We start from the raw sequence: 26735 nt of genomic DNA, 5'->3' as shown, positions 1-26735 counted from the left end.
GAGGCTTTAAGATCACTGTGAATTTAACACTCTTTCATTGCATGCCAGAGAGTTGTGGTGGTTTTTCTCTTTTCTGTGCTGGAGAGTCTTCACTTACCAAGGCTTCCACTCAGAAGATTGCCTTCAAACTTGTTTTCTCCATCATGTTCAGAGATTACTTCTTTAGTTTCAGCCTGTGCATGCTCAGAATGCAGGGTTAGTTTCTTCTGGGTGTTGTTTAAGAGTTGCCTGATCCAGTAGACTTCAAACACAGCATCAGACAGAAACTTGAAATCAAATGTAAAATCAAGTAGTGCTGATGTGCCATATTTAACATAGGCAGGGAAGTCAACCTTAAAAGATTTGTATGTGTTGTTCTGCTCCTTCTCTAGTTCTTCAGTTAATGTTTCAAAACTAGGTTTTCATGATAGCTTAAAGAATCATTCATATCCTGGTGTAATTGCTTATTAACATTATTTAGCCTCTATTCTAAGCCTGAAACCCCTGTTAAGATTGTGGAAGTAGCACTGTTAATGTTGTATAGCACTTGTCAACTACACAGCCTTGGAGTGGGGAGATGCCCAACTGTTGTCCTACAACAACTAGTTTAACATCACTGGTTTGTGTGGAGGTCAGTGGGAGAATCCTGTTCATTTTGTAATTCACACAATTTATTCTGTGAAGAGTTTTTAGGGGAACCTACATAAACTAATCCTCTCACATCCAAAAGTGGTCTAGTTTTGATTAAGCACCAGAGCTAGATACCCAAAGTCCTGTTCTATCCATCACTCACTGAAGAAAATTTGTGTGATCTGCCAAGTGTTGTAGGCCTCATTATTATCTGGAGCACTTCCACCAGCACTGACCACTGGGGGCAAAGCAACAGGTACTGCTTTGTGCTCTCACCTAAGAGGGATTTATGCATGTGCACATTACACAGAGATAATGAAACCCTGCTCAAATTTTAACAAGTGTCAAAGCACTGGAGAAACCTAACTCCAAGCTAGAGCATCTTTGTGGGAAAGTCCTTTGAGTGGTTCCTGGTTTCTTCACAGGGTGAGAGAGCTATTGCATTTTTCCAAGTTTTTCAAGGGCTTAGAGATTTCAAGGTGAAATATTTCAAAGATAAATGCTGTGCTTAGTTTAATGTAGAGCTGAAAAGGATACTTCTAAGAACCAGACAGTACTTGTGCTACATGAACTGTGAAATACTTTACAGCTACAAAATACCCACAGCAGTCAGCACACCTTTGTGCTCCTAAGGCTTTGGAGCATTTCTGAAAATATTAAATTCAGATTCACCTCTTCAAATGTTACAGCCAGAAATAGCCCTACGCACATTAGTTTCTTGATTCAAGAAAACTGTACCTTTTTCTTCATGTATTTTAGCAAAAAAAATAGCTAGATATTTCTTCATCAGAAGCTGAGAGCCTACAGAACTGTCTGAGAGGTGACTAATTCATGGATCTTGGGAGGACACACAGCTACGGAAAGTGATGCAAATAATTTTTTTGCAAATTTATGTGTAATAATCATTGCAATAAGTGAAAGGTGATTTTTTGTAGAAACCAACAAGCTGCTCTGAAAGTTTCACAGAGCTCGACTTGGACACAATCACTTTGTACCCTTGAGAATTCGGTTTGTACCCCTGAGAAGTTTTAACATCAACAGAAGTGAGAAACCATAAACAACAGATGTAGAACGCACAGCTGGTCTGGGGATGCTGATATTTGCTTTAGATTGTTTTAGATGGGTGTTAGTTGCAAGTAACCAGTAGTTTTGTAGAGTCTTAACTTATTATAAATATTCATAACCTTATAAATATTCATTTATAAGGTTATGAAGATCACTTTAATGACTTTTTAGTTACTTTTCAATTAATTGGTTTTCATTTGCATGCTCCCTTATTAGGGATGTCTGCAAATTACTTTGTGGATGAGTGAGGAGGAGTGTTGCAGAAGGTTCTGCTTCTGTTTCTTTTTCTGAAAAACAAGCTGGTGAAATAGTCAAGCATTCAGCATAAATTAAAAGCTCACACACATGATTCTTGGAAAATAGTTTGTAACTATACTTTTAGCTGTGGTGATAGAACTGAATTGATGGCCAAGAAACAATACCCTTGGTGAGTACTTGAAGCTTATAGAAATAGCCTTGCTAAATGGCTTGAAGTATAGGAGCTCCAGATCTAGACCAAGAATCCCACCCAGCTCCTGGACTCTCATGATTAAATCAGAACGTGTTTTATTCTTGGTATTATGAAAAAACCCACAACCACCTGTTACGATCCGGTTTAAACTCAGAAAAGCAAAGCAAGCTAAATCTCTGAGCATAAACCGGAAAGAACTTAGAAGGTTCAAAATATTCCCAGAAACGAGATTAAAACCAAATGAGGTTACATGTTGATGCCAAAAAATGGATGTATTTTATTTAATAGTAGAGAGGCAAAGAGAAGGAAAGAGAAAAGAAAGAAAGAAATAGAAAAAGAAGTGTGCGTGGGGGGTGGGGGACAGGGAGAGGTGACAGGGGTTGGGTGGAAGCATATCACCCATCCAAGGGTCCCAAAGACATCTCGTTGCTCCCCTCCATCCAGTCTGCTGGTGCTGTGGGTCCCCCTGTCGCTGCCATGGCCGCGCTGCCACACACCACCACACGCCACCACACGCCACTACACGCCATCACATCCTGCCACATGCTGCCACACCACACGCCAAAGAGTGCAGAATTCCGGGGATGAATATACACTTTGGGCCAGGTGGGAACACCCATGTGTCTCCCCTTGCAGGGGCTGGCTTGACACTGTCCCTTGCAACACTGAGGGTCTGTTGCATCATCTCTGGTGCTCTGGTGCAGGGTCTGGGGACCCCTTTGGGCAGCCCCTGTTACCCCCTTCTGCTGTGGATAAGCTCCCCCCTGGTGAGGGCCCCTCAGCTGGGCTGCTCTGCACAGCAGAGGATGGGCAGTCACTGCACCTCTGACCAGAGGCTTTTCCAACACACACACACAAAGCTTCTCCTTCCTCCACCCTCTGGTGCAGGGGGTCTGTGGGAGCCTGGCAGATGATCGCCCTGGGGCTGTGGTCTCCACCTTGGAGGTGTTAAGCTTGTGCTTTGTGAATGTCCCCAGCCCTGAGTTGTTACTTTATCTTATCTTCATCAGTGAGCCCTGTAAGGCCTCAGTCAGGGCCCCATTCAGGGTTTGGTAGTCTTCTCTGCTGCTTTTGTAATACAGTTTTAAAAGTCCTTCAAGAAAATGTTTAAGTCATAGACTATAATATTTCAGTCTGTGACACCACCACCAACAAAATGCAGTGTAAATGGAATTTTTAAAATATTTGAGACAATTTAGATAGAGGCAAACTACTTTTATTTGCTCCAGCTCTAAAATGGCTTCCCAAGAAAAGTATGGCCTGTCATAGCAGCAGGGATACAGCATGCAGCTGTACAGTAGAAGTTGCTTGTGACGCTACATTGCCTTTTGAACTGATAAACTAAGTTTTTAATTACTGAAGTGCTGTGTCTGAAGGCAACCAATATTTGATATTTCAAGGGCTGATTAACATTTCCTGTGACCCAAAAAACTGTGCATTTTCTCTTATGTTGCAAACATCCTGGGGAAAAAAAAAAAAAAAAAAGCCACTATTTATTTTCCCAGATGGTGAGAAGGAATCTGCATCCCACCGGTAATCAGTAAACCATTTACTTTGATTATTTCTGGTGTTTGGATTCCTCCATCGCACTGCATTAGTCCTACATGGAATAACAATGCTCTCCTGAACTAGGGAAGAGTAAATAGCAGATGGGAAGGGGTAGCAATTCAACACTCTACAAAATATGTATGAAAATGACCAAAATTCTCAAAAGTTATTAAGGCTTTTTGAAATAGCTGGAGGTTCACTGAGTAGAACCACAAGCTGTGACCTGAAAGAGACATTCTTACACTCAGCTTCAGAGGTAGACAGACCAAAAGCCAAGCTGATTAAATGGACTCCAAAGACAACAAGAAGTCTTGTTTTGGCATGTGAAACTATGGAAGTGTTGCAAATTAGAGATTTCTATTACAAAACTGAATGTCTGGTTAAGAACGTGAGCTTTTTGCGTAATTGGGATAAATACAGGTGCGCAGGAATTCTGATAGTTTAAATGTGCCTCATCCTCAGAATATGAATGTATCATTATTGCAGCTGTTTTTACAAAGAAATACCAGTCTTTCCTATTACAAAATTTTAAAAAAATCAGAGTCTCAGACTAAGATTTGGGTCATAAAACATGTAGTTGAAAATTAAGGGTTTTAAGAAAGCAAGGCTAATGCAGAGATTATTTCAAATTCAGATGAAATCAATTCACTGTAATTTTGTATGCATATTAAGTAGAAAGACAATTTGGGGGGGAGGAGGAGGAGGTGGGAGCAAGTGAGACATAGTCAGTTGAAGACTAATACATCCCACGTTTCACCAAATCAAGGAGATGAAGGAGCAATCTGGTATGGATTTAGAGCACTGCCTGCCTACAGCAGACAGCCAAGCTGCTCAGGAGAAGCCTCGGTGTTCCATGCTGATGGAGATGGTTCAGAGATGTGCCAGGAGCTGCTGTTCAGATTGAGTAAAAAGGAGAGCTTGCAGCCCATGCAGGAAGCAGGTTACCTCCCAAGTACTACAGTTCTACACATAACAAGGTCTGTCTAAGGCCCATCCTAGATTGTAGCCATGAGGATTGACTTGCTATTTATTGATTCTTGTGGATCCAGAGATAGGCTGTTTGTGGGGAATGTGCTTGTTCCAGCTATGGAAAAGGGGATGCATGAGCCTGGCCATGTCAAGGTCTTGCTTTTAGCCCTGTGTGTTTTTCATGTGACAAAAGCCTAAAATCCTTTTCAGTTTGAGTCACTGTCTATTCTTGTCACACTTTAGCAGGCTCCTATCTACTATGGTATTCTTAATGGGTTTTAAGTTGTGAGTACCAGCAGAAGAAAGAGTCTATATTTTTGACTCAAAAGTGAAATTAATTCTGTCAAAGTTGTATAAGATGCTCTTATCAAACAAATGGCTATAATTGTTTTTGTCAAGTAGAAGAAATTCTGTGATTATGCTACTTCTGTAAAGATCATCAAAAGAAGAACAAAACAGGTTCCAGCTAGAAAGAAGAGTATCCTTCCGCATTTAAAAGTAATCTTCTGTCTGGGATTCTTGTTCTAAACTGTAAAATCCCACTTGCTCCAGGTATGATCCCTAGTGTTAAACATGCAACATACACTCTGAAATTTGAAATTGCTTACTTTCATAGACTAAGTTGTTACACTTTCCAGCCTGTATTGGCATTAAAAGTGATAGCCCCATAAATATCAGTGTGAGTATTAAGGACAATGGAAATAAGCCCTGTGTGATGCAATCCTGCAGGTTTTGTGCATTCTGGTCATGATCCACCAAAGCACTGACTAGCATATATTTTGTCTTATGTGCAGCTATTGAACTCAGCAAGAATATTTGCATAGTTAAAGGTATGGATGCATTTGAGCACTCAACTGGATTACATTCGGAACAATTCTCAGCTGTCAAGATCATGTTTACTGTGCATGAAGTAGCAGAACTTGCAAGAGAGAAACACTGATGTGTCACTGTAAAGCACTGCTTTACCCTTCAGAAAACACCAAAGTAACTACTTACATATAACCACAGTTAGTTACGAGCCTTCCTCCCAGGCTATAAATATGTATTTAACTGACAGGGGAGTGCTAATGTACAGAAAAGTGCAATGCAACTAACTACTTAAATTCTCAGTCTTGAATGTTGATAAGATAAATATTAACTTCAAAGGAAAGACTTCTACCCACAGAAATCCACCTAGTGTTGAGAACACAGACAATTATTCTAAATAAATGCATGTGTTTGATCAGATTTGGACCAGTTTCTTGAGAGCTGGATCACTGTTACCCAAATGAAGCTGTCCCTACCACCACCTCACCCCACCTACATCTTTCTGGAACATCACTACTACTCTCTGCACTTCTCTTAAAGAACTCATTTTGTCCTTTGTTTTGTGATTCAATTATTTCTAGACCTTTTCTTCTTGACTTTGATGCAATTCATAGAAAAATCTTTCCTTCATTCTAAAATCATTCTCTTCCTTAAAATAGTGAAAGGGGAAACAGTTTTCAGACAAAATATTAGGCAAGGCTTTTTAATCAACTACTGTATCAGGTTTTGGGTTTGGTTTTTTGGTTTGGTTTTGGTTTTTTAAATGTTGTTTAGCTCTAATATTATTTTTATATGATAGATCCAATGAAAAATCAAATCTTTTCAGTCAGTCTATTGTTCTCAAAGTTTAAATATACCACATTGAACAGCCTAATTCCCACGTTCAACTAGCCTAATGACTGCTACTAATAAATAAACAGATTTGGGGCATAAGAATCCTGAAAATCTGCCCCTTCACTGAAGAAAACATCCAAATATGCTTAAGAAGAAAAGAATGCAAGTTAAGTTTGCCCCTGTCCATTAGTAATATTTAAAAAAGCACTAATAATACTTATTTCTTTATTAGAATCAAAATAATAATGATCAAATAAAAGTTCACACAGGGAACACGGAAAAATATTTATTTGTAACAACTATATCAGTCTCATACCTTCACACTGGACATGTAAATTCTTCCAATGAGTTTTAGTTACAAAAAGTATAACAATTCAAAAACAGATTGTGAATACATTGTTTAACATGGCTGCCAAGTTAGAAAACACGAAGTTTTTCATATAAACATATAAACACAAAGTGTAACTTAGCTTTTTTCCCATGAATCTGTTGGTTATGCAAAAAGTACACAAGTTTTTCAGTTGCTTCTGCAGGGATTCTCAGTGGAAAAATAAGGTGCTAACCACAGAGGCAATGTAAAGCTAAACCATTCTTAGAGAGGCTGGTAAGAGATAGAAGAGATGGGAAAATTTAACAAAACCATTAACGAAGTAATGAAATAAGCCCATGGATACCATCAGTCTTTAGGTAAACAATTTTAAAACAACCTTTAGCCTTAGGGAGATCATGTTTCATTTAGACATAGCATGAGCCAGCTGCATCAGCAAATCCATCTCTCAAGGGCTACCATTTATTCTGATGCTGAATGTTAGAGCTGCAGACAATGAAAATTACTGATCAAAATGTGTATTTTTAAAATGTTTGCACTGGGGTGATCAACTTCAGTGAGCTATAGTTGGTGTTTCTTGGGGTAAGGAAACATATGAGTAATATAATGGTCATGCTTTTAGTTGTTTGTGAACCTGTCCGTCTTGATCACAGCTCACCTACCAGATCTGTCCTTCATGTTGAAATAACATTTCATGGTCTAGCATGTAACCAAAGACCATGCTCTGATTCTTTGCTTGTGTTTTTTTTTGATTCAAGGGCTCAGCCAAAAGAGCGTCCCCCATTTGTTTCCAGTTTTTAGCAGTCCAGAAGGGCTGCCTGTAAGCAAGCCCCTTGCAGTGGGACCCTCAGCACGGCTGCAGCAAGAATACTGCACGGTGCAAAGGGGGGTGCTGAGGGATTACTGGTGTCTTAAACACACAGAAAACTCCCCAGCCTTTTGCAACAACAACCTTTGCAACCAATACAAGTTACAAAGAGAAGATCTCACAAGTGCAAATCATCTAATCCTCATTCCTCCCAGACACTGCTTATTTATTGGAAGCAATTCCTTCTGAAAATTGAAATGCTTGAATTTACAGGGGATTGGTAAAAAAAAAATTACATGGTAAGAGATACAATCCCCAGTTTCATTAATGCTGTGTGTTGTCTCTTTTGGACCTCTTGTTCCTCTTTGGAAAAGAAGTTTTAAAATCTGAGTTGTAAAAAGTTTTCATTCTAAGTGTTGAGGAATGCTTTACTTCTGTAGCCCAACTCTGAGCTGACTTAGCATTTATGACAGCATCTTTAAAGTCTTAAGAGGCTTAATCCTCTGAGTTTTGGCAATGATTGTAATGGTTGTCCCATTACAGTGAGTCCCAAAGCAGGAATAAAGAGTCCAAATGGTCCTGCATTATTGAGAACATTTTAATATTGGGCTTGCCTATGCCAAATCAAGCTCAAGAAATTAGTCTGATATATAAAGTGCTTGAGCAGGATCTGTGTGCTTAAGGAGAATGACATAGTACAATACAGAGTTAAATTATTAGCGAACTCTTTCTGATGCAAAGGGCTGCCCACTATCTCTGTCACTGAGCTCTTCCCTCAACCAGTACATATATATGAAGCATAAGAAAAACCTAGGTCTAATCCTGAATGGTGCCAGAAAGGTGATGGTTTAGCACTTCCACTCCACAAGCAAAAATGGGCAACAATTCCAAACCATGCTTGCCCACTCTTAGCACATGCCCTAACATCAATCTGCATTATGTTTTTGTACTGTAATTGAACATGTTTTATTAAAATGCAAAGGTAAGTTGTGTAAAGGTTGAAAACCCTTAACTATTGTGTGATTGTAGAAATGGTTTTCCACCGTATTTCTGAGTTTTCTCTATCTGAACTAGAATTTATTTCTGGAGTCAGTGGTTATCTGCAGTGGGCAGCCTGATAGGCCACATGAAGAGCTAATGGTGCATATCGGACCACAAAGCACCAATTCTTCCTTACTGATCTGGAGCACATAACCATGGTCAGCCTATGAATTCATTCTGGGCAGCTGGGGAAAGGTTAGGACAAATAGGGTACACATTTTTGAAGCTGGCAGAACAGGATTGTTAGGAAAGTGTCAGGATAGAACACTGACAGAAAGAGGATATTTTGAAAAGCACTGGCTTTGTGCCCCAAGCTTGTCAGAGAAATTTCCAAGAAGAAGCTGTGCCTGTTCTTCCAATCACTGCTTTGCCTGAATGGTGTATGGCAAGATGGCCCTTGTGTAATACATGTAAGGGCTAAATTCAATAACCAGCAACACTGCCTGAAAGCTTTTTCTTTGCTTCAGAGCACATGAGGGTGGAATAATTTATGGAATTCAAGACTGACAGATGGAATTATTTTGACCTTGGTTGTACAAGCAAGGTTATGTGTGGTAGTCCAATTCTAAGTACAAAGAACATATCTAAAAGGCTGGATAGGTACACAGAGATCAAAGGCATTATGAAACATATCACAAAGTCACTTTAAAATGGGAAATAGTGCTTAGCTTGAGAAATCAGAAAGACCCCCTCAATTTCAGCTCCTTATTTTCAGTCATGTGCTGTTGAATCCTGTGCCTACAAAGCAAAATGAACACTAAATAATTTGCTCCAAATGGTTTAAGAATAGCATTCTAGCTCTTCTAGCCAGCATCCTCAGTTTGATGCATAATTTTTCACTTCTCTAAGGAAATACTGTGATTGCTTGAAAGAGATTCTTCATACAAAACAGATCTTGATTTGAAACCTGAGACAGAAGTTGTCTCCGCACAAATAAAAGTTGTTTTTCCCCTGAACACCCTGTATAACACACCCAGAATATGCTGCAAGCTGCATAGTCCATTTAAACAGAGCCTGTGGGTTTTGTCCTTAATGCAATTAGAAACAGTACTATTCTACACTTTCTATACTTAGACTCCACAGTAAATATTAATCAGAAATAAAGAGTTATAATTAAGTAATAGAAAATGTATGGGATTCAAAAGTATATAGGTGGCACTCAATTGTAGCTGTCTATAATAGGCTTAAAAGTATGAAAGTTTTTAAATGTAAAATAATAATTACCTTGTAACGGCAGAAAATTACGGAGAACAAATGTTTCAGGGCTTAAGTCCCTTAATTTATGCAGGTTTTGCACCATTATTTTAATACCACAAATCACCCCCTGACTTGCAGTGGAATAAAAGAAAAAATTAACTTTTCTCTCCATTTAGCAGTGACTCATGTTACAGCCCGGATGTCTGTACTGGTAGAGATCTTATGCCTAAATTAAAGATTGCCAAATTTGGCAATCATAAGATCTTTCCTCTATTTATTGATACAACCAAAGCTGATATTTTCTCTAAGTGATTTGAAGTAACAGCCCAGAAAGCAAAGCAGTATCTGGCTGCTACTTCAGCAGTGTTTCACACAAACTTTTTCTGACTGTTCTCTCTTTAAGAGCAGGATTTAATATTTGATCTAACAGGATTCCCTTGTGTTTCTGCAAATCTCTAAAGTCTTGGAATAAAGATCGGGAACTGATAAATATCCTTTATACATATTTATGTCTTTATACTTCTGTATGAAGGGTGCAAAATAGTCATATGCTACCTGGGGGTTACACCTGGGATGTGACTACTGCTTCTGCTAGTGTTGGCCTCCACCAGAAGGCAGGCAGGACTCTTGTGGCCAGCCAGGAGCATGCATATTCAGTGCAGGAAGCAAGAGCCACACTGAGTTCTGGGTCAGCCATGTGTAATCTGGATGTGGCCTTCAGCAGACTGAGGTTCACGTTTGAAATACCGAAGTGCAAAGGAGCTGACACCAAATTCAACCTCGCTTGCTATACAGCAACACTAAAATGTACATTTAAGGAACAAAGTGCCAGACAGCACTAAGACAACTAATGGCAACCAGCTAATAAAAGAGATGTTATCACAACAATTTCAAGTGATACTAGAGAGCAGAGCTCCAGTTTCAAAAAGCTGGACATTGCACAAGCACATTCTAATCCCCTTTTATTCTGTGATGTGAGAAGCATCACTATGCTAATGGCTTGGGTGTTTTGTTGTGTTTATTTTCAAATGAATAAATTTGAAATCTATATTAAGAAAGTAAACAAGGAAAGGTGAACCTTGTTTTTTCTGTGAACACCTGCAATAGATTTTTAAAAAGATTGATGTAAAACAAAGCACAAGACAAAAAATGAGTCAGAAGCATTTGAATGACAAGGAAACTGAAGGAGGTGCAGCAAAAGGCATTGGTGATTCAATAACATTCATCAAGATTTGTACTAGTACAGGACCTCTTACAGATAAACAAGAAGCCACGTGGACAGAAAAAGAACCAAGAATAATTGCTAAGACTCTCGGGGCACAGCAAATAGACTGGAACTATAAGAGAAACTGTTGACTGGCAGTAAGTACTTGCACTCATCTAATTCCTTCATATCATAAGCCAAGAAAGGAAAACTGATATTCAAGTGAAAGCCAAAGCAAGCCCCAGGGAAATTCCAAGTTAAAATGCTGAAAGCTTGTAATAAGTCCCTTGATTTTAGAAGTTTTACACAACCTGGGCCTATGAAGAGTGTCCTGACAAAATAGAATAAAATGCAGATTTTTCCCTTAGGAAAAAAATTAATAGTTGAATTAATAACAAATATTCCATTGTAACCAATCTAAATTACTTGAAACTGAACAGTCAGGAAAAGGAGGAAAATATTCAGGCCCCATGTTCTGAAGCAGAGGAGTCTTTAATCAGATGGCTAGGGCAAACATTGCCAATGCTTTGTTGTCAGCTAGGAGGGATTACTGTACCCCTGTCCAAATTATCCCAACTGGTACACACAGGCTGTTCTCTGTGTAAACTCCCTGTCTCATTTTCCATGAGGAAAGGTATCACAACTTTTTCAGGACAGTCCAAGTGCAAATAGGCATGATTTATAACATTGGGCAGATATCAGAGAAGCTTCTCAAAGAAGGTATTTAACTGTTTCCTTGTTTCTGTGCTTGGGGCGTGTGATGAGGCAGATGCAAAGAAAAAGAAAGAAGAAAATTACAGTGCAAATCAGACATTTTAAAAAATGGAATTTCCACTAGGAAAATCAGCTAAAAGTTAACATATTTTACTGTGAAGCAGGGCAATGGTTAAATCATTATTGCTTCTCAGAGCAAAGTTCTGAAATATTCAAATCACAAATCTTGAAACAAAATAATCTTTTCAGGTGTTTCAGCTGAAACAAAAGAGTTTATGCTTATTTATTTTCAGTCAGAATCATGAAAGTGAAACAAAATCTGAACCCTTTAAATAAGAAGTTTTGAATCAAAACCTGTACCCCCTTAAACAGGTAGGTTGCAATCAAAATCGAAACTTGATGGCACAAATATATAAGAAATATGGCTTCCCCCCTTCAAATCTTCCTCAAAACAACTTTTATCTTTCATAATGACCTTTTGTGTTTTCCACTGAGTTGGAAGCCTGATTTGTGAATTGTCTTTGAATGTTACTTCTGTTCCTTAGATAAAATATACTTCTCATCTTGGCGTAGAACAAGCTTGGGTTTTGTTTTCTGTAATGTAGCAAGAAGCCAGATGTGAGCTGGTGTTCTGTAATCAGGAGTGTTAAAATGTCATTAAATCTGTAACTAAATGGCATTTGAGAACCAGAAGCAGGTAGACCTTACTGGCAAGTCATCTGCTGTATCTTTCTGGTATGAATAAAACCAGTGGATCTTCATATTTCCAAGGAGCACATTATAAATTGACAAATGAGATGCAGAATTATTGAAGTGCCATATTACTGTAATGTGCATCATCAGTTGCTTTATCCTAGTGTTTGAATGAAGATGTGGGGAATGGGAGACAGGACCAAAAATGTACAACAGCTGTTCCATTAACAAAAAGTGCTTTCACTTTGGTTCTTCTCTGGACGTGAACAGTAAAATTACAGCAATTGAGTGCCACCTATATACTTCTCATTTTGCAAAACAGAAACGAGATTACTTCAGATTAACTTCTAATTTAGTTCAAATTTCTAGCTAAATGTAGGTCAGAACACAGCCTCACTGACACTGAGGCAAGAAGCAGGTATAAACTGATTTATTGCTGTATTTCTATGCCTGCCTTGGTCCATCTGTTTCCATAAACCCTACGACAGCTGAAGTGCACGTGATGCCTAGTTGTTGGAGACGATTTGTGATCTTCAGAACTCAATCAGTTGTAATTGCTATTTCCACCGTGCTGCTGCTTCTACAGCAGCATATTTACACAACAACAACAGCAAAATACACTTGTTGATGTACAACATTCCTCTCGAGGCTGTTCCAGGCCAGAGTCCAAGCCAGCCAGAAGTACACACTGCACCAGCAGCAAGTGGAGCCTGAGCATTTTCATGCTGCAGAATGGGACCTCAAATGGCCATTGCTCCTCTCCCACCTCGCACTGGCACCAGGTATCCGTAACATGAGTTTGCTTCAAGGAATGTTCAAGCCCACTTCTGAGGGCAGGGCGCTGTTTGGCTTTTCTGGTAAAGTTCCTTGTTGCTGTGAAAATTTTCCAAAACAGGCAATTAATTTTGGAGTAACACTGGGGATATTAGAAGAATTAAAAGTAGCACTTGAAAACCAACCTAAAGCTAAAAAGTTTGAAGTTTACTCACTTCATCTATTCAAAAATTTACTAATTGTATCTTACAGCTGTGTCTCATTTTCCCACTGAGATCTGAGACACAAAATTATGAGTCATCAGTATTTATTGGCAATATTTATGTGGATCATCCTCATACCATAATGCTCTCTGGCCCCTGATGGATATTATAAAGAAATTTGCTACATGGAGAGATTTGTCTAGGACTTAATGGAATTAGTGGTGATCATTATTTCTCCCAGTCCTCTTGCCATCTTCATTGATGGCCGTGCTAAGAAATCACTAACACCTACTCTGAATATAGCCTGCATCCACTCTGTAGGACAGAAACTGAAGCAATTGACTGTCTTAGGCCCTGTGGGCTTGACTTAGGCTTCTCCTTGTGTTTATAGCAGTGAAATCATCTTTGTGCAAATCAGAAATATTTGACTTGAAGTTAGGAAAGATGCATAGCTTTGCATACCAGAGGTGAGGGTAAAACAGCTTAGGCCTCTTTGTGACCACAAAGAATTCTGTCATTTTCACTTGATAACTTTATTCCAACTGTTGTGCCTTCATTATGGCATTTATTTATATTCTGTTGAAACATAGTGTGGTCACATAATGATAATGTATACCACTATTTAAAAGTATTTATTACAAATAAGAAAGGATTAGGTAATGCACTGGACTTCTCAGCGGGTTGGAACAGATTAAGCTTCTTTGTGAAAACTCTTTTCTTCTCTCATCCTAGTTCTGTAGCGCTCTTAGAGCTGATATCCAACTGCAGCCCAAATACACAGAATGCTCATGCAAAATGTTAAGCCTGATCTTTCATCATGACAGCTATCATGCTGCTTTCCATTAAGGAAATCCTGTTAGAGGCTTTTATCATTATGAATCAGGGGGTGACTAAATGCCAGTCTCTGATAATACAAAAGATCCCTGTGATCTTGTACCTGCTTTTGGTTTGTTCATCCCCCACCACCTGCACTTGTGTTTCTGCAAGTAGCTATTCTGAATAGAAATGTAGATTGGAAAGTTGATTTATATTTTAAAACTTTTACATTATATTCATTTCCAGTTTGGAAGCAGAAAAAATATTATCTCTATTGATTTAAGACTTTGGATAATATATCTCTCCATGCCTTTAATAACATGATGGCTAGCAGTGAATTCACTAGCACTGATTGATCACACTGATACCCTGCAATTGGGAACAGCTGACTTAATCCTTCAGTTGTGTGCTTCTAATCAGATGTAACAACCTGGCTATAGATACTGCTACATCCAGAGTACAGGGACTGAATGGTAGGGAAGCGACTCTCTAATTGGATCATTCAGGTTACTTAAGAAAGAACATATAAGTAAAACAGCACCCAGCTGGCTGTATATGTGGTGTTAACTGTGCACAAACTGAGGGAGGTATTTTATGAAGCACAAGCTTGTGCTGTGACCCAAGAAGTAAATAAGCACTATAAATACAGCTATTATTACATGTCTGATATATAAAGGATGGAAGCTAGTCACTTGGCAGCTGTAATTTCTTACTCAGTTGGCAAGGCACGTTTTTACAAGGGTAGGTCATTTTAGATTAATCGTTATAAAGAGTCACAGTGCCATCTACAGACTGCAGACAGACAGCTTTCAGAACTGGTACTAGAGGAACAGAAAGGCTTTGTCATACTTAGGTTTAACACATTATGCCTCTACAACGCTGCTTTTCACTGAAACAATAGCTTGCTTTGTGGTTATTAATATCCAGTTTCGAACACGAGCCTACCTCTTGTCTTCATGGGGTTTTTTTGAAATCCGATCTTAAACATGAAAATGCAAAGACTGGTGGCTGGTGGGAGCAGGCTTAAGCAAAACTAACCTCACAACCAAGCGGAGCCCCTGAAGAATTTTTGGCTGAAGTGCAGCTGTGGTGTTATACACCAGAAGGCACTATGTACTCGTGAGATAATCCGAGGGAACTTCAGAGCGAATGCAAGTCGCTCATGCTTTCCCTTGCTCTATTTATTGGGGTGGGAGACAAGGCTCCTATAGGAAGTATTTTGCATTTCCAGCCTTTCTGATTAGTGTTGTGTTGGAAAGCCTGTGTGCTCAGTGTTGGCTGTGAAAACACAGCCTTCATGCCTATAGGAAGGAAGGCAGGCAGGCAGAGTGGCAAGAGAATCTGAAGAGAATTACCTCTCTTTGCTCCATTTGTGTGAGGAAAAAACACTTGGCCAAAGTCAGTTACCAGAAAGACCAAGGCAAACAATCTAGGATTAGCAAAGAAGAAAAGTAACACATTCTGATTTTTTTTTTTAATTAAACCAAAGAGATTTAATTAATGTCTTCTAACAACAAGAAGCCACTCTGAATTTTCCTGAGACCTGAAGCAGGAGTTGCAATCTGCCCCTGTAAACAGTCACCTCCATCTGTGTCAGACAATTTGGGATTCAGATGGCCCAAGAGGAAAGAGCCAGTTTTGGGAGTTGGGTGACATGTTTCATGGCTATAGTTTGTATAATTCAGTCAGGTATCCAAAATTGGTTGGGTTATGTCTCCTGTCTCTGTGGAGAAGATGCAAACATTTTATTTATTCCCCACTTCTGGGGATTTGGAAACCCAGGGCCCACAGAGGCATTGTAATTTGAGTTTACACTTCATATTCTTGGTGCTTTGGAGGAGAAGGGAAAGGAAGATTTGGAGGCCTGGAGGTTTTGCAGGTTTTTTGGAAAGCCCAGCAATTCCCTGGAACTGGCAATCCCCCATTCCGCCCTTCTCGGTGTCTTTAAAGCAGTTTCAAAGCTGGGACAACAGCTACCCACAGCCTTTACACTGGATGCTGTCGCAGAACCGAATGGGAACTTCAGGAAAAGTTTATCAGGGAGACCCTCCTGCTGAGTCACAAGGTGCAGGATGGATCATCATGCTTTCTAAACTCCTTCTCAGAGAGGAGTCGAGCTGCAGCTGGATCCAGTCCTATCCCCAGACTTGGTCATGAGTTTATGTCTAAAGAATTGTATAGGTGAAATAGAACCTCTATACAAGTTTGTCCTGCAGGATTAAGGATGGCAAAACAGATGTTCAATATTAATAAAATGAATGATTTTTTTTAATTGTTAATGATTAGGTAAAAATGTGTGGGAAAAAAGTTAAAAATTGAAAAAGTGAAAATGGAAAAGAACACAAGGTCACAAAAGGCTTTAATCAGAATTATGTACTACACAATAAAACTACAAATATAGTGCACTTCTTATTAAATCACTAATGTCAGAGTTAGCTTATCAAATATATACTGATGTTACTCACCCATACCAATGGGCATGGGCAATCACTTTCACTCAGGCTTGAGAAGTATCCTTGAGGGACAGCCCCATGCAAGGGAAGGATCTTCACACACCTTAGAGAGGATTGCTAGAAATCCCCTCCATGAAAAAGTGGATTAGTCTTTTATAGTATAAAATCATTGACTGTCAATCACATACAAATATGTGTTGTTGTGCCTACTGCGGTAGGCTGACCTTGGCTGGGTACCAGGTTCCCACCAAGCCACTCCACCGCTCCCCTTCCCAGCAGGACAGGGGAGAGAGAGTAAGATGGAAAACAACTCTTAGATTGAGACAAGGCAGTTTACTAAAGCAAAAGTTAAAGTATGGGTGTGCATAAGCAAAGGGAAAAAAAGTTTATTCTCTACTTCCCATCAGCAAGACATGTTCAGCCACTTCACAGGAAGCAGGGCTTCAGCAGGTGGAGTGGTTGCTCCAGAAGACAAACATTCTAAACAGCAAAAGTCCCCCACCACGTTCCTCCTCCCCTTAGCTTTCATGTTTGAGCTGACATCCTATGGGATGGAATATCTCTGGTTAATTTGGGTCAGCTTTCCTAGTTGTGTCCCCTCCCAGGATCTTGCCCACCCCTAGCCCCTTGATGGGGGTGAGGTAATGTGGGAGAGGCAGTGCTGATGCTGTGCCAGCACTGCTCAGCAGGAGCCAAAACACTGGTGTGCTATCAACAGCTTTCCATCTACCCATGCAAGGCACAGCACTGTGAGGGCTGCTAAGGGAAAATGAACTTCAGCTCAGCCAGACCCAAGACACCTACTCAACAAAATATGCTTTATTGCTGAAAGAGATATTATCAGCTCTTGGGCTTCTCCTACTCGACATTTCTGGCTCTCACACTCCTCTCAGGGCCTGCACACCCATGTTGGTGCCAACCTCAGCCCAGAAGCATCTGTCTGGCACTTGCTCATGATAGGTCTAAACTATGATCATTTGGCAAGATGGTCTCAGCATTCTTCCACACTAAAAATCCTCTTTGCTCAATCCATCACTGTCAACTTGTAAATAAGGCAAAGTTTGAGCTGCTGTACCCTGGCCTAGGCAGAGCATCCTACTACAGATGCTTGAATACATGATTTCTCTACATACCATGCAAATCTAAAATCTTCGTTTTTCCCCTTTAAGCAGTTAAAATGGAGTTTGGGTAACTGAATGATAATAATAACCTACTGTGTCGGCTAAGGAAAAATCACTGGCAGGCCTATTGGAGCCTCATGTGTCCCAAAAGTACATCTTGTTGAAGAATTACTCTTCCCCTGGCAGAGGGAGAGAGACCCTGCTTTTTGTTGCAGGAAGGAGCACATGAGGGTGTTTAGCTATCATACCCTCATCTCACTATTTAGTTTTTGTCTCATGAAAGGGTTTTTTCTCTTTGAGAAATGAAGGTAGAATGGTGCTAGGAGCTTGGTGACTGTCACAGCCAACCCAGGATTACCCTCCTGCAGGAAGGGCCGTTGTGCATATCTGCATCCAGTGATCACTACGAAGGGTAAGTCTCAGCCCTCCCTGAGACAGCTGCTAGAGTGTGTGTGTTGGGGCACTGAGGATGTTAGAGCCAAAGGAAGCCCTACCACTGCTTTTTGCTCCTGCAGTTGCTGTGTGGCCCATGGGGCAGCCCTGCTCGTCCTGCACCACCACAGTGCTGTCTCTGAAGAAACCAGGGCAGCCCCACGCTGAGGTGGCTGTGTAAATCCCTGCCTTGCTGCCTTCTGTACCTGTTCGTTAACATGTAAGAGGGTTTTTTTCCACCTTATACAAGACTGGAATTGATTCATGAAAATGGGACATATTAAAATTTGGAGGCTGGCCTCAGCATCCTGCAGAAGCCCTCAATCCAGGGAGAAAAGTCAAAGCAAAAGGAATGCAGTGTACTGGGAGTTATCAGTCACCACTGGACACGGGGTGACCATGTACCCATCAGCTTGACTCTTTCCTGAGATGACAAAATGAACCTTCCTTTTTTTTTCCCTCTCTTAACTCAGCAACATGAAATGTAAAGGGGAAAGAAAATGACAGTATGTTCCAACCAAAAATATTTATACAAGGGAGCCCCACGGAAGCTTCTTGAGATTGGTCTCAATTACGGGTCCTATTCCTCCACAGAGTTACTCTACGAATGGTGGTAAAAACCCTCTCTGCCTCTTTTTAGATAGATATAGAGAGATGTGTATTGCCTAATTGTAATATGCTAATACAGAGATGAGATCTCTTTGGTTTGTTGATTTATATCAGTTACCATGTTGGTTCCTTCTTAGTTTCTATACATAATTTAATTGCAGTTTAAAACAAATAACTGGACAAATCCTGTAACATTATCCAGAAGTCTGTTTTCTTTCCCACTATGAAAGGAATTTCTCACTTGTTTCGGGGATCTAAAGTTTAACAGTGGAGTACCTTTCTAAAGCCAAAGTCTACCCCACCTGTGGCTGGCCCAATATTTGATGTAACCATTGTATATTTGTCTGTAACAAGCTGAGTGAGATGTTATTTTATGAAAGTTGTTGAGAAAACCTACAGAGCAGCTCTCAGTTTGAGAAGGCAATTTAATGGATCATGAAGTGACAAACCAGCATGACAGACCTCCCATATTTTTCAGCAGTAAAACTGCTGAAAAAACTCCTCACTAAAACAAAAAGCCCAGCATGTAGTAAAGAGCAAGGGCTGCAGAGCGGAAGGGCCTAATAGGGCTCTCAGAGGGGGTACAAGAAAACAGATCTACTTGATAGTCTGCTGAGAGCTCTGCTGTTAAAAATCGCCTTTTAGTATGAGACTAATAATCTCCAATTTTGCAAGGAAACTTGTGGGTAAAATCTAGCTTTGCTGCAAATCCAGATGTTCCACTTGCACAGTTTTACAGTCATGTTGAAGGCTTCTTCCATGGGGCTGGGGATAGGCTGACACCCAGGGAGCAGGCAGTTCCTGGGATGACAGTTTCCTGGTGGACCTTGGCTGGAAGCAGCTCCTGGGTCAGGTCACTGTCCCTTGGGAGCACACAGGACACCCTGCAGCCATGCCAGAAATCCCTGGGGGCTGCATTCAGGGCCTTTGAAGTTTGTAAGGAAATGGTTTCTGCATCGCATTTTCTTTCTTTTAGTTCTAATTACAGTTGCAGAACATTTGAATTTTTTTTACATATATGTTAAATGGTGTCTCATACCAAGTTTTTTTTCTTCACAGGTGAGTAATAAGGTCCTTGTGAATTCATACCCAAACAGATGTATTCTCTAGATCACAGAAGTGAGGTGTTGAGCTGCAAGTAGGACAGACTCAACAAAACAAAACAGCAAGGGCTCTCCACGTTTACACTGCCAATGTGTCAGGTTGCAGAGCTAAGCTGAACCACAAATGATTGCATAGTAAGGTTTATTTTGCTCCTTTTTAATGGAGCATATCTGTACAGATAGATTATAACAGTCTTTATGTAAGCACAAATTCTTACCCTTCTCTCCTCTACAGGAGTTAAGTAAGCTCTGTTGATAAGACTCCCAGACTTCCAAAGAAAAATTGACATGTTCATGCCGTTAATTTTCGTTTCTGCTTCCTACTTCCTGATTAATTTAACCAGTGCAGTGGAGTTATTTTCAGAGGCACCAAGCCAGAGAATCATTTCACTCAGCTTTCATGCTGTGAGATGGAGAATTTGGGTTTGAATATGAATTTGATAGTAGCAACAGTAGCAGCGGGAAGCTTTATCTGTCAAAGGGAGTCAAAATGGAGCAGAACTGAGAACTCCATCAGCAAGAGAGTCTGTTATAGCTGTGCTACAGTAGTTCAAGTCCTTTATTTTTCCCCTCTTAATCAGGTGACAAAAAGTGTTCCTGCGTGGCTCAGCACTTCTAATCTAGGCATGCTGTAAAAACACAAAGCTCTTGACAAATGTTGGCCTCTACTAATTTGTGTCAAAAAGAACAAAGGTTCTATAACTTGTTTGGGGCTCTACAAGTGCTGATTTGGGCTGAAATGCTAAATTATAATCTAATTTCCTAATTTTTCATCTAATTATTTGCAAAATAATGAAAACTAGTAGAAGAACAGCTAAAGGTTAGGGAGAATGCTTCTCACTGAGAGACGCAGGTGCCTTTGCAGGCAAAGAGTAAGCTGACAAAGTGAAGATCTTAGGTTCTGAAATCCGCAGAAAAACTGGGAGCCCTCACACGGCCTGCACTCAGGTCACTTTTATAAACTGCCCTTGAAAAAGAGAAAAGTTCACCTGCTCAAATACAGCTGTGCTGGAGATCAAAAAATAACCATATGAATTTGATCATAGAAGCTGAAGCAGTGTGGGAAGAATATCCTGCAGTGCAGTTCATGGGCTATGTTCACATGAAAGTCATGGTACCCGTACTTCATACTGCCCTAATGAATCACTCATCGTATGAGTGTTATGTCTTTAAACAAAATTTGATTAAATGGTATTTAGATATTTTCCTCTTTTTATTATTCTTGTCAGCTTTTGATTGTTTTTAAGGACAATCAAGTCTTGTTTCACTTTTTTTTTTTCCTAGTTCACTTCCTTTAACCCCCCTTTTTTGCCTTGCCTCTGCCTTTCCCCTCCTGTGATGCTGACCTCAGCCAACCTGCTGGGTGAGTGTAACTGGCCTTGAGACACCTGCCACTCTTCCCATGGTTTTAGTGACCCTCTCTTTAAGGACTCCTTACAGGATCTCACTTGTGCTTCCTAATGCATGCTGCTCATTCTGTGCCCCTTTTGTCTGTCTCCTTCCCTTCTGTCCTATGATCTGCTCTGTTGTGACTTGCACTCTCCTTGAGGGATTCCCTTTGCCTCTTTCTGGCTTTCCTTTGAGCAATCACAGAGGATTCTGACTGAGACGACTGGCTGACAGGCCCCTTTAATCTAATTGAGACATTCTCTTGGAATCTAGGGCTACCAAGCCAGTTTTACCTAAAACCATTCTTCCATTGTGTTCTCTACCACAGAGCACAACTAAAGGGACACAAAGCTGAACGTCACCTTTGCTGGGACATCTCTAGGTTCCCATATTCAGTCTTCATCTGAACTTTGCAGCTTCTGTCTAGCAAGGACATGTCTTTTCCTACTGATTTTTACTGAGATAAGATTTTTATTAAGATAAGGTTTTTATCCTAGCTGTCCTTTCACAGTATTTATCCTCTCTTGTACAAGAACTGTACTCACTTTTGTATACAATAAGTGTATCTTACACTTTCTTTTTCTACATATCCACTAGTAACCATTTTTGGAAGTGGCATATAAAAATGGCTTTTGGCTTAAACCAGATGGGCAATCTAAATGCTTTCTTTGCTTTTGATATGCTCCACAAATTCTACTTTAATCAGTTTTCCTACCCTATTCATTTGACCCTATTATTTTTATGTCTATGACTTAAACTCCCATTTGTGTTTTAGCCTAGTTGATACTTTCAAGTTTAAGCTTCTGTATGGGGATTCATGTCTGCCTTGCCCAAGGTATGGATCCAAGCCCAAGATTTATGTGAACTTGTCTTTTAAACTCTTGAGAGCTGGGACCATTATTTTGTCCTGTGCATGCACTGCATGTACTTGGAGAGCCTGGTTCTCTGATCACCTCTCTGTAGTAGTGCCCATACCATCAGTAAAGGAATAGGATTGTATGAAGGAAGCTTGGCAGTTGTAGGGTAGTAATTAAATGCTGGCACCCAAGTGGTTTAGGAAATGATGCAAGAGCCCTCTGAATTTTACAGTTGTCATCCTGTTTTTCTTTACATTATTCAGTGACTAATTACTATGGGGGGAAGGGGGGAAAGAGTTGCTTTCAATAATATTATGCAAAGGTAGCACTGTTCCAAAGTGGCAAGCTGTAGTTGCCATGTACACAGCATTCTGGACACGGCACTATAAGTTAGTGACTAGGAAAATATTAGTAATGGTAAAAAGATCTATTAGTAAGAGAAAATTCACAAGGTAAAGATGATGTCACTGTTAATATGACTCCATATGTGAAAGACAAATGAACACCCTGGTCAGTCTTGTCAAATATTAAGATAAACACTCCAAGTTTTATAGTGCAGTTGTATTTGATGGATTTTTCAGCAGAAGTATAGAAACGTGATTAAGTGAGGTTTGTGACTTCCTACAGCTTTATTTGCACATTTCTTTACAGGAGGCAATACTTTAGGGGCATTGTGATGTGAACTAATTTCTTATTGCATTTCATTAATTGATTTATGTGATATTTGAGACCAATAAATTATGTCTTAGAAGCTGAATTTTCAGATTATATTTTTATATTTTTCTAGAAAAGAACTAAAATGGCTACATACCTTCCTTCTGCTCCAATTAAATTGTTTTAAAATAAGTATGCCTCATATATACACCAGTGATTCTGTATTATTTTACTCTAATTCACTCCAAGGGATCTATTAACAAGAGCCTAAGTTACCCTGCCTCAGAGGCAGATCATAACACTTAAATACAAACATTGCAGCTATTATAAGCTCAGGGAGTAGTTGAATATGGATCACTCTGAACCCTAACAAGGTGGTAGCCAGTGAGAAGGAAATTATTGTTTTATGACTCTATCCTGCAAGAAAACTTTTAAGCAAAATTCTAGATAATTTCCAGACCAAAACCCACTGCTTACACATACTCATGTATCTTATATGCCTTTTTTAACTGTTTAGCTCTGTGACCTTTTAATTCAAATTTTAGCACAGACAACTTTGAACTACTATTTTCACTTCATTTTGAACTACCATTTTCTCTTTACTTGTATTTAAAAAACAGGCAGTATGTTAAGAGGGTTATAAAACAGGCTTTTTCTCCTAGGTTTATATTTTATTAGAAAGCTAATGGCAGAGCTCTGATGCCTTCGGGCTCCACAGACAGCTGCAGCAGCAATCTCTAAGTAATAGACACACTAGTTCAATTTTCTTCTTGAATTTAAATCATAATGATTTTTCTTTCAGTCTCAAGTAAATCTTGCCATCAACAGATACCACAAAAAAAGTTTCTCTGTACCCAGGCACAGTAAATTGCAAAAGTACAGACTGGTGTAGATATCATGCTAAAGTGGTAAATTGAAATTCACTGTGATTTGTTGCTGTAACAGTTATTCTTGCAAAAACCTTATTGGTTCTGTTTGTAGAGTAAGCCACAGGATTGTGACTGCCCAGCAACACAGCTGATCGAGAACTCAGATTTTCAGAAGATTTAGCTAAAACTCAACTTACTTTCTGTTTTCTTATTTTGTGGCTGTTTTTTTCTTTCTGGTCAGATAACAAATAACCCTTCAGCTCCTTGCTTTATTCATAACAGTTCAAGCACACTGGTTTTGCTTTTGACCACAGCTTTTATCTAGCCCTAATATCCCACACTCTGCTTGATGATTCACTGAATGTTTAACCCTCAGTGTTGTCAAGCAGCCTGGCTTCTCCCCAGATTTCCTATTCTTACAGGAACTTACACTGTCAAGAGCATTGCTGTGTTAGAGCTGCAGCCAGGAGGCATTGCAGAACCAGAGCTCCAAGTGTGCTTGTTAACATGAGGCGTCACTATGAAATGGCGCCACTAAGTTTTACAATAACAGGAGGGAAAAAAAGAAAGTTAGTCCTGGAAGCCAAATGGCAGAAAACCAATTAGATATACGGTCAGCCAGGGCTTGGCACTGCTGCCAAAATGTTGCACATCTTGTTTCTCTAACAGCTAATCTGTGAAGGGAAGAATGGCTAATTATCCTGCTCTTCTAATCAAAAGACTTTGCTTATTTATAGGCATCAAATTTTATAGTGGTAGCCAAGGTGGTGTCAGAGAAAAGTAAAGAGAACAGTTGCAAGAAAAGGTGACTTGTGGAAAAAGACTGAAGGAAGTGATGGCATTAAGTTCACAAAACATAAGACTGACTAAAGGACGTAATTGTTTTGACATACAGAAGACTTTTCGAAAGTGAAACTCTATCTGGTTTTTCCCCATGCTATGGTAGAAGCAGGCCAAGAGGCAGTCTCTCAGGAAAAAGAACTTTGCTTTTCCCCCATTCTCTGCCATCTGAAAGTCTAGTCACTGCAGGAGGCTATCCTAGGAACTTTGAAATCTCCTTAAGTGGATGAGGAATAAAAAACAACGCAATCTTATTTTGGAGTGGAGTAAAACGTAAGCGCAGATTCACAACAGCCATTGCTTGGTTTGGTGTAACTAAGATTGTATAAGATTCCCAGAGGCTCGGCCTGGTGCAACTGCCTCAACCACCCAAGCCCCACTGCCTTCGGGCATCACTGCCATTCCAGCTCCCCAGGTCTCTCATCACACATTTAATAAGCATTGATGTCATCAGCTCATATTTCTGACCACTCTTCAGACTTGGCTGAGAAGGCACCCTGGATATACAGGTTTGTGTAAGCCAAAAATGCTTGTGAGATTTGTGAAGCTAGAAATGTTTGTATTAGGAAATGTTTGCTAAGAGTTTACAGCTACATTAGGCCCATGGAAATACATTGTTATGTGATCCCAACATACACAGTAAAGATTCAATGCTGTGTGGTACAAGTTTTGGTGAGGCTTATGGGGCACCTCTGCGTTGACTGACAAGGAAATCTCCAACACCTTCCAGGTATTTATACAGCATCCATCAACAGGTATCCCAGGCTGGGATCTGCAAGGCCTGTTGTGTTTTTGCCAGAAGCTGTGTGGATTTGCCCTGAATTAGCCCTCAAACACACACACACACATACACACATACACACATTTAGTGACTGACCAGACCATATTTGCAGTCTGTCTCCTTTCTCCTTCCCAGACCCCTCTCTGTGGTATATTTCTATGATTTCTGCTTTTAAATCAAGCTTCTATTCTCAGATCCATTTGAATACTACTGACAGGTAAGGTGAGGGAAAAGGACAATGTTAATTTCCTGAATGTTAATTTCCTGAATGCTCTCAGAGAGTTGTGGAGACAACTGAGGAGGAAGGTGATCAGGCCAGTGGGTGGTGACTGCTGCTGGAAGGAGACCTCAGCCCCCATTTCTCCCCAAGCACTGTCTCCTTTTCAAGGTTTTTTTAATCAGACAAACACTCTACAAAGCCGTCAGTAGCTGTGGTTGCTGTTTCACTTTAAGTAACTTCTAAATTCAGATCTGCAAATCTACTGAAACTACTGTCTCATATTTCTGCACCTAGGTAATGAGGTCTTTAGGGAAAATTGTGAAGAACATCTATTTCTTACCTTCCTGAAAGAGAAATTTGCAGTTGTTTCCTATCTACCATCCTTTCAATGCAAGGAGAGAACCTGCCTGAAGCAGGACAGTGCTGAACAGCTGCTGCTCTTCATTTGCAGAGCTGGGCTTCTGGAAAAGCCATTCACCTCACAATACCTCATGGAAATTGTTTATTTATATGACATGTAGAAAAACGCCACAAACAGTTTTAACCTGTAGGAAAATATAAGTGCATTTAATAACAAGGAGAATCTTAGTCACATGTTCTTAAGGAGGCTTACAAGACCAGGGTATTTCCCCCCCAATATCACTATCTCCATCCCATTGGAGGATAAAAGAAGACTTATTCCAAATGCAGTCTGTCTACAGACAGCTGAAATTGGAGGAGGTAAGTACATAAACGAGTTCATCCCCTTAGGGGTCAGGGCTTGTTTTATCAGTAAACTGTGGTCACTGCAGGACAGACCTCAGCTACAGCGTCACCTTGGACTTGCTGTTTCTAGGTTTCTCTCCTAGGGGTATCTTTTTTCCTTATGTCTCTAAAGTTCTTTGAGACAAAACAGTACCCTTCTAGAGGTGCTTTATTCCTGAACTAACTAAGATGCCATCTGGAAATGGTCTTAGTGTCATGCATGATCAACATGCAGTTAGACACACAAATGTTAACATAAGATTTTTGTGTGTACAGAGTTGTCAGAGAAAAAACATGAACGTAACAGCTGCATGTGCAACATGGCTGTTCTTGCTTACAGTGTGTGGTCAGTATTTACCTTGTTTTTTTCACAGGTTGTTTTTCTCTATGATCAAGATGACAGCAGTCCCTGCATCTCACACTATTCCCCTAGTAAACACCTTGTGTCATTCTACAGCTTGCTTTGATGAAACTGGTTTAAACCTCTGCATGAACAGAGAGAACAAAGTGTCAAGTTTTTTCTGGCACTTTCTATGGCCTCATGACTGAGGCTGATTAAAACATCACAAACACTCATTTTCTCTTCTCAAAAACACCTGAAA

The 26735-nt window shown here is 39.9% G+C and overlaps 1 long non-coding RNA gene across 1 annotated transcript; it reads left to right on the top strand.

Moving 5' to 3' along the window:
- The first annotated feature begins 14602 nt into the window (after window positions 1-14602).
- Window positions 14603-18831, top strand: LOC138113761 (uncharacterized). The gene is made up of 3 exons (XR_011152324.1): window positions 14603-14687; window positions 17936-18047; window positions 18151-18831. It is a non-coding gene; the product is annotated as an uncharacterized lncRNA (long non-coding RNA).
- The last annotated feature ends 7904 nt before the right edge of the window (window positions 18832-26735 follow it).

This window comes from Aphelocoma coerulescens, chromosome 1 (assembly GCF_041296385.1).
Source record: "Aphelocoma coerulescens isolate FSJ_1873_10779 chromosome 1, UR_Acoe_1.0, whole genome shotgun sequence".
NCBI lineage: Eukaryota > Metazoa > Chordata > Aves > Passeriformes > Corvidae > Aphelocoma > Aphelocoma coerulescens.
This window is presented reverse-complemented; position numbering and strand designations above follow the sequence as displayed.